The 9,062-nt window shown below is 40.5% G+C and overlaps 1 long non-coding RNA gene across 1 annotated transcript; it reads left to right on the forward strand.

Annotated features, from left to right (window-relative positions):
• Nucleotides 1-614: 614 nt before the first annotated feature.
• Nucleotides 615-7,210, forward strand: LOC109903182 (uncharacterized). Its single transcript, XR_002256977.2, has 3 exons — nucleotides 615-857; nucleotides 3,471-3,658; nucleotides 6,778-7,210. It is a non-coding gene; the product is annotated as an uncharacterized LOC109903182 (long non-coding RNA).
• Nucleotides 7,211-9,062: the final 1,852 nt, after the last annotated feature.

Consider the following 9,062-nt stretch of genomic DNA (forward strand, 5'->3'; position numbering starts at 1 on the left):
TTACTTTATGAAGGTTTGTCGTTGCTTTACTTTTGGAGTCCATTATAAAAGTGTGTGTTGCCACCTTGTGGTTATAGTTTGCACCTTACACAAATATAAAACATTTCGGTAGCTGTTATTACAGAACAGAAAAAAAGTAATAACATATTAGAATGGTAACAGGTTATACTCTCATGTATTTTCAATTATCACACATTCTATTCAAGGTGATTGCATTCATTTATATTGATAAAAAGCTAAATATAATTTCTGAACCCAACAATTTGAAGAAGTTGAAACTTTGTGTTTGAAGACCCATTGCTGTCAACAATGTGGTCTTGGTGAGTTTACAATACTGTTATAATAATCGGAGCACAATGCTGAAGTAGGCCTAGATCATACTGTACGTGTTGCTGTAAGACTGAACTGTGAATTCCTTGACTGTGACTTTAGTGACAACATTTGACGCACCAAAAAGTAGCACCACAACGCTATGAATCCCATTCTTCCATCCTCTTTCCTTGACAGTTACTCTTGATTTTTTTTTTCGGAAGAGCTCGATCGGTTCGATCGAGGCGGAGGAGGATTTGCGACAGCGCGCGAGGACACGCCTTCTCATTAAACCGGCAGTTTGTGCGGCTCCACCTTGCCGTCACTGCCGTGTCGTCAGTAGCGAAACGAACCGCACCGCTGCCTCTTCTACAGTAGTTGTTATACTCCCCTCTACTTAATTAACCTTGTACGTATTATTTTGTCCCCGACGGTTGTGGTGTTCTGCGTCAAAAAAAGCAACAGAGATGTAAAAGCAAGTTACACTACCGCATCTTCCTCGTCATTTGATATGCAGCTACTGACATAACCAGGAGCGCTGGTGACAGGTATTTCGGTGTTCTAGCGACTTGTGTCTATTACGTTAGCTAGCTACGTTCAACACATTTAGCTGTTGGAACATTGTATCCTCACTAGGCTACTAGTCTGGGTACAGTCTAGGTACAGGCACAACATACTGATATTGTGTCAACGCGTAGGAAGAGAGTTAGGCTAAATGTGCATTTTCGTTATTATCCTTTAGTCTACTCCGACTGACCTAAAGCTGTCAAGTAGATCCTCGAATAACCTTCCTCGAATAGAGAATAAACCCGGGAAGAAACACGATAGGTTACCTTGTGTTTGCTTGATGCTGTTTAATGCAATTCACCTACTTTCCCATAGGGAATCATCTAAGCAAACTGCTTTTTTAATCTTTAACGTCAATTATATAAACTCGTAAAGTTTTTTTTTCTTCTTCATTTTCACATGTTGTAGTTTAGGGTTCTCTGGTTGAATTGTATCCTTTAGATTGGAAACATTTTCATTTAGAATTTTTAGGTGAACCACATTACAATGATTGTGAGATACAAAGACGATGTAATAATATATTTTTTGGTATATATTTTTTTCCTTCAGGATTTTGGAAATTCTCTGGTGACCCCGTTTTCATATCAGGCTACTCTGCATGGGGTCGCTTTCCCTAGTTTGGGAACCGCTGGGCTACATTGTAATACATACCTATCTGTAGGCCTACAGTGCTGAAGAATGAAAATAAAAATAATGAATCTACAAAATCATTTTTTAATAGGACGACAGTTAAATCCAATATGTCCAGTATATATTGCCCTCCATATATATATTTTTTGTATATATATATATACCCTCTATGGCCTTATGGAAATGTATGAATGCATTTCTGTGCACAGAGCTAATGCTATGGTACTTTTTGGAGAGGCCAAAGATTCACAGCGCCGTCGTGAGGTGTCTTTCATAAAAATTTGGTCACTCATCAAAACTGAGCTGATTTATACTGAAGAAAAATATGAAGGCAACATGTAAACTGTTGGTCCCATGTGTCAAAATCACAGACATTTTACTTATGCACAAATAGCTTATTTCTCTCAAATTTTGTACACAAATTGGTTTACATCCCTGTAGTGTGAGCACTTCTCCTTTGTCAAGATAATCTATCCACCTGACGGGTGTGACATTAAGAAGCTGATTAAATAATATCGGCTTTATAAATACATTTGATTTATTGATTACACAGATGCACCTTTTGCTGGGGACAGGTGCATGGGACAATAGAAGGCCACTCTAAAATGTGCAGTTGTGTCACACAACACAATGCCAAAGGTGTCTCAAGTTGAGGGAGCGTACAATTGGCATGCTGACTGCAGGAATGTCAACCATAGCTGTTGCCAGAGAATTGAATGTTCATTTATCTACCATAAGCCGCCTCAACCTCGTTTTAGAGATTTTGGCATTATGGCCAACCGGCCTCACAACCGCAGACCACATGTAACCACACTAGCCCAGGACCTCCACATCCGGCTTCTTCACCTGCGGGATCCGTCTGAGACCACAACCGAAGAATTTCTGCACAAGCGGTCAGAAACCTTCTCCGGGAAGCTCATCTGCGTGCTCGTGGTCATGCTGTTGACGCCAAATCCTGACTGCCATCAGCATGACGCAACAGGAACCGGCATTCATTGGAACAGGTGACGGTTTTCCACTCCTCAATTATCCAGTGTTGGTGATCGCGTGCCCACTGGAGCCGCTTCTTCTTGTTTTTAGCTGGTAGGAGTGGAATCTGTTGTGGTGGTCTGCTGCAATAGCCCATCTGTAACCAGGACTGACGAGTTGTGCGTTCTGAGATGCCGTTCTGCACACCACTGTTGTACTGCGCCATTATTTGCCTGCTTGTGGCCCCCCTTTTAGCTTGCATGATTCTTGCCATTCTCCTTGGACCTCTCATCAACAAGCTGCTTTTGCTTACAGGACTACCACTGGCTGGAAGTTTTTTGTCTGTCACACTATTCTTGTTAAACCCTAGCCATTGTCGTGCATGAAAGCCCAGTAGGCTGGCTGTTTCTGTGATACTGGACCTGTTGTGCCTGGCACCGACAATCATACGACGCTCAAAGACACTTAGGTCACTCGTTTTAAAATTCTAAGATTCCATCGAACAGTAACAATGCCTCGACATATGTCTACCTGCTTTATATAGCAAGCCACGGCACGTGACTCACTGTCTGTAGAAGCAAACCATTTTTGTGAACTGGGTGATGTACCTAATAAATTGTATATTACAGTACAAGTCAAGTTTGGACACACCTACTCATTCCAGGATTTTTCTTTATATTTACTATTTTCTACATTGTAGAATAAAATCTCAACTATAAAATATATTTTGATTTGTTTAACACTTTTTTGTTTGCTACATGATTCCATATGTGTTATTTCAATGTTTTGATGTCTTCACTATTATACTGCAATGTAGAGAAATGGTCAAAATAAGAAAAATCCTTGAATGAGTAGATATGTCCAAAGCTTTGACTGGTACTGTATTTGCACATCCGCTTGCATGTGTGTGAATGTGTGTTTCCTATTTCTCTTCCCTTACTCGCTCTTTGGTTCTCTCTTTCCCCCTCCTCTCTTCTCGCTCCATGGAATGGCAGTGCAGGGGAAGATGGACATCCAGAGTGGCATACAGATGGCAATGGAGACTCTCCCCTCCTCCCCCCAACAGTTGGATACCCATCAGCAGAGCGAGCCAGAGGACGGCCAGACAGAGGGGAGTGCCAGGCCTACCGCTGACAATCAGAGCATGGACACCCAGCCAGCTGCTGGCCACCAAGACAACAAAGTGAGTCTCTATCCTTCTTCCTTCTACATCGCCTGTGTGTGTGCCTGTGTATTTATGTTGGGGTGGGGGGATCAATAATGAGCCTGCCTCCAATGCACTGTTTCTGTTTGCAGGGAAGGCTTCTTCTAATGCTACATTTTAAAAAAGGGTTCCAAAAGAGAGATTTGGCTATCCCCATAGGATAACCCTTTTTTGGTTTTAGGTAGAATCCTTTTTGGTTGCAGGTGGAACCCTTTTGGATTCCTGAAATGTATTTTTCTAAGAGTATAGAAAGAGACAGACCCGGGCGCTTGGTTGTTTAGTGCCGCTCACCTGTGTGTTTGTGTTCGTGGGTGTGTGTACTGTGCCTTCAGAAAGTATTCACACCCTTGGACTTTTTCCACATTTTGTTACGTTACATCGGAATAATAAAAAAATATTAGATTGAGAATTTGTGTCGCTGGCCTTCACACAATACCCCATAATGTCAAAGTGGAATTATGTTTTTAGAAATGTTTACAAATGAATGAAAAATGAAAAAAGAGTGAGTCAATAAGTTTTCAACCTCCTTTGTTATGGCTAAATAAGCCTAAATAAGTTCAGGAGTAAAACATTTGATTAATAAGTCACATGATAAGTTGCATGGGCTCACTCTTTGTGCAATTATAGAGTTTAACATAACTTTTTTAATGACTACCTCATCTCTGTAACCCACAAATGCAATTATATGTAAGGTCCCTCAGTTGAGCAGTTAATTTCAGACACAGATTCTTAAAGACCAGGGAGGTTTAAAAATGCCTCGCAATGAAGGGTGCCTATTGGTAGAGTAAAAAAAAATGCAGACATTGAATACCCCTTTGAGCAGGGTGAAGTTATTAATTACACTACGTAGATACAGGCATCCTTCCTGTCTCAGTTGCTGGAGAGGAAGGACATCGCACAGGGATTTTACAATGAGGCCAATGGTGACTTTAAAACAATTAAGAGTTTAATGGCTATAATAGGATGGATCAACCACATTGTAATTACTCAACAATACTATCCTAAATGACAGAGTGAAAAGAAGGAAGCATGTATAGAAAATATTTCCTAACATGCATCCTGTTTGCAATAAGGCACTAAAGTAAAGCTGCAAAGAATGTGGTAAAGAAATACATTTTATTTACTGAATACAAAGCGTTATGTTTGGGGGCAAATCCAACACATCACTGAGTACCAACTTTCATATTTTCAATTATGGTGGTGGCTGCATCATGTTATGGGTATGCTTGTCATCGGCAAAGACTAATGAGGTTTTTTTTTTGCATAAAAATAAATGGAATAGAGCTAAGCAAAGGCAAAATCCTAGAGGTAAACCTGGTTCAGTCTGCTTTCACCTTTCAGCAGAACAATAACCTAAAACATAAGGCCAAATATACACTGGAGTTGCTTACCAAGATGACATTGAATGTTCCTGAGTGGCCTAGTTACAGTTTTGACTTAAATCAGCTTAAAAATGTATGGTAAGACTTGAAAATGGCTGTCTATCAACAACCAACTTGACCGAGCTTGAAGAGTTTTAAAAAGAATAATGTACAAAAATTGTACAATCCAGGTGTGCAAAGCTCTTAGAGACTTACCCAGAAAGACTCACAGATGTAATCACTGCCAAAGGGATTCTAACGTGTATTGACTATGGGTTGTGAATATTTATGTAAATGAGCTATTTCTGTATTTCATTTTCAATACATTTACAAAAATTGTGTAGATTGGTCAGGAATAAAAAAATGTTTAATCAATTTTTAATTTGAATTGAATAAATCAAGAGGTATGGATACTTTCTGAAGCCACTGTAGCTACCTAGCTAAAAAAAAGTCTAAAGGAAATCAGGTGACACTAACCCAGACTGCTCCCTCCATTGAATTGGCATTGCTACTGTAACGTTAGCTTACAGTATTGTCACGTATATAATTTGCTATTTACATAGATAGCAAAAGTTAGCTAGAAAGCTAATGAATTTAGCTAGCTAAAATGGCTCAATAGCATTTACTAAAATGGGCAATAACTTGACCTTGGTAACATTAGCAGATTGCATAATATTTTTGATCTCACCAACTTTGACAGTTCTCTTGCCTATGAATACAAATACTAGCGCTACTGTATCTTTACTGTGCTGTTAACATGCTAGCTAGCTTGCCAGGCAGCTAAGCTAAGCAGCAACGTTTGATAGCCACATAATAGCGGTTGCTTTTTAAATTCTACTGTTTTTAATCTTACCTTGTGGAATGAAAAGCTGTTAGGAGAATGTTGGAGAATCCGGTTGGCTAGCTTGCTAGTTCCGTCTCGATCGTGCACTGTCTGGCCGTCACTTGCCAGCCCTAGTCCCAACAATTTTGCACCTTATAGGCAATATCAAAATGATGATAATCTAAGAAATAGCCTAGGTTAAATTACCATAGATTCTCATGTGGACCATTATATGAGCCTAGTAATACCGCTAGCTTATCTCAGCCAATATGCCAGACGTAGTTTGGAGAGAGCAGAGTTGGAAAGACTTGCCTTTTCTCTTGAGCTATTTTATAGCGTCCCTGTTAGGAGTGGGAAGATTTTCAGATGGAGACAAATTTGGGTGATCAGTATTTATTTCTAGGCATGTAGTAAACTATTGCATAATCATATTTATGAAGTACATTTTCTTGTAAAAATAACTGCCAGTGATTCTCAGCCCACGCATTGGCAGACTACTCTATTTCAATGAGAACACACATGCTAGGCACATTTGATCTCACCTGCCCCTCTAGAAGAGGAGAGGTAGGTTGCTGAAGCTGAAGCAGTGTGAATAATGCAACAAAGAGGAGCTTTTAATACAATAGATAGGTAGGCCTAGGCTAACGCATACAAAGCAGTAAGACTACAAATAATCTGCGGGACAACAAAAATATTTTCATCCCAAAGTCGTCTGCCAGACCTCCCGCTCCCACCTGCAGCATGAAAAATGCAGACCGCACCGCAATGATCTCTGTCGGACCCGCAGCTCTTTAGTTGACAGCCTAACGCGAGTAAAATAGCGCCATGCTCTACCAACTGAACTACTGAGCCTGTGCATCTAGGGCCTATGTGTTGTTTTGGGATCTCATTCTAACGAACATTTCCTCTGGAAGATCTGTTTTCACAGACACTCCGAAACCAAGAAGCTACTACTACAAAAGACATTGCGATCTCTGGTGGACAACCAGAGACTTACACAACCAGAGACTTTACTCCCTGTAGATGGATTGAGTGTTTTCAACAGAGAGACAGCAAAGACATACACACGTAAATATGTACATTGCAATTCTTTCGAATGAGCGGTCGTTCATGTGCAAAGTATTTGCGTTTTATTAGCATAGTTATCAGCTGTCTGTATGATTTCTTTCTCTCCCTTTCCCGCACTTTTGAATCCGCCATTTTGTGTAACAAGCCGTCATATTGTTTTAGTCCACTAGGGACTTTTCATTGCATTGTGTAGTAATCAATGTGTAAGCTATCATGTTTGTGTGTTTATGTAATTCTGTGATTATTTAGTTAGTTTGTAAATAAATAAGCCAATTTGTATATCGCTGATTCGTCATTTATGCTAGGGTTCGTGCAGATTTGAAGTCAACAACGTTCAGAATGAGACTGATATGAGAATTAATGAATTGACTGTGAGTTTAGTCGGGAGATAGTAACTCGTTAAATAACTTTTCCTGTGGTGTCCCAGATTACTACTTAACTAATTGTTATATGATTAATTGAATCGTGTAATAATTGAACGTGGTATGTAATTATTTTATAAAATAACGGTCAAACACATTAATGATAGTCAAAACACGACAACTCTGTGAGTGAGTCCGCTTAGCATATTCACTCTCCAATCGCATCATGCAGAATGACAGCAGCCTCCACTCCCCCTCCCTCCATATATACGATGTCAGGCATCAGGGCATGACAGGAACCTCAAACCTCCTCCGTCAATCATCACAGAGAGACAGTAGGCCTTGGATGACAGGAGGGCAGGCCTATGGAGGCCACCAGAGTAAACACAACATGGCACACAGAGAAAAACGCACATTCTGAAGTAAGTCTCGCTATGGCAAGTCATTGATTTGAAGTTCAATGTCATGTGAGGACTGGTGTCATGGTGAAGAAATGAAACACTAGATGAAGATGCAGTTCTCTGATTACTTCTCCATATAGATTCAGTATTTTATGGTTTGTAATATTGTAGGCTCTTCTCTCTCTCCATTGTTGTTTGTGTTGCTGCTGTGTTTGGAGTAATGAGGCATCCAGTGTGCTTTGAGAGAGCCAATATACTATATAACAATAGCAGCATCAACACTTGCCCCTTGCCTCTCGGTGGGTGGCCCTAAGGGTACTGTATCTGTGTCATTACCCTGGCTCTCTTACATTTGTGTGTGTGTGTGTGTGAGGGAGACAAAGGAAGAAAGTGTGTGTGCGTTTTTCTGTCGAATAAAGTGGAGACACCACTGTCTGCAATTTAGTTGGGGCCGCCCCGGGGTCTGTGCCTCTCACACCGGCTGCAGCGGTATCATCGATTTTGTTTGGAGAGTTTATTCATCAAGATGTCATCAGTGGAAGTGGACTAATGTTATGTTCCCCGTTAAACTGGGCTTGCATCTAGACAATGCTCCTGTGTATTAGTGATTCATCATAGAGTGTGGACATTGGGTACAGACTCCGGTGCTTTTGGTACTGATTCTGAACAGCCTCTCTGCTGTATGGCATATCTCTGCTCTTGTCTATGTTATGACTGTATTTAGTACAAGTTTAATACGGTCTTTGCTAGACTGTAGTGAGTCTTACTGGACATGGATGTGGAATGTAGATCCTACGTCTTAGTTTGAGATCCGTTGTCACCAACGGGTCGATCTTCAAGGCATTCCTAGTCGATCACCAAACATTTCTATAGAAAAGCCAACGATAATGGCATAAAGGCTTGTGCTCTTTTTAAAATTCTCTGTGTTGCGCTGTTGGCGGTAGGTGCACTTGATTCAGAAGACCTGCGCACCGGGTAAGTAAAGTGTTCCCATTTTCAACCATTTCATTTGTCGGAAAAGTCAAACTTGCCTACCAGTGGGCCTACTGCGCTGGCCAATTGGATAGCTCAAATCACGTGCCTACCTACAGCTTCGATGACCCTGGCTACAGCAAAGTTTGATACTAGCCTATGTGAGATTTAATCTTTTAAAACCATATCCAGAGAGAGACTGTCAAAGAATACAGTAAAGAGCTGCTGTTTTTATGAGTGAGTTCAAGTCTTATTCAACACTTACAAAACATAAAATGTGGTTCTCTCTACTTCCACTCACGCTGCTGCTGAGATGTATGAGTAGCCAAGTGTATCGATAGCCTTGTGATTTTATTATTATTAGTAACCCGCCGTGTGTATTTTAATATCGAGGGC

This window comes from Oncorhynchus kisutch, linkage group LG14 (genome assembly GCF_002021735.2).
Source record: "Oncorhynchus kisutch isolate 150728-3 linkage group LG14, Okis_V2, whole genome shotgun sequence".
NCBI classification, from domain to species: Eukaryota; Metazoa; Chordata; class Actinopteri; order Salmoniformes; family Salmonidae; genus Oncorhynchus; species Oncorhynchus kisutch.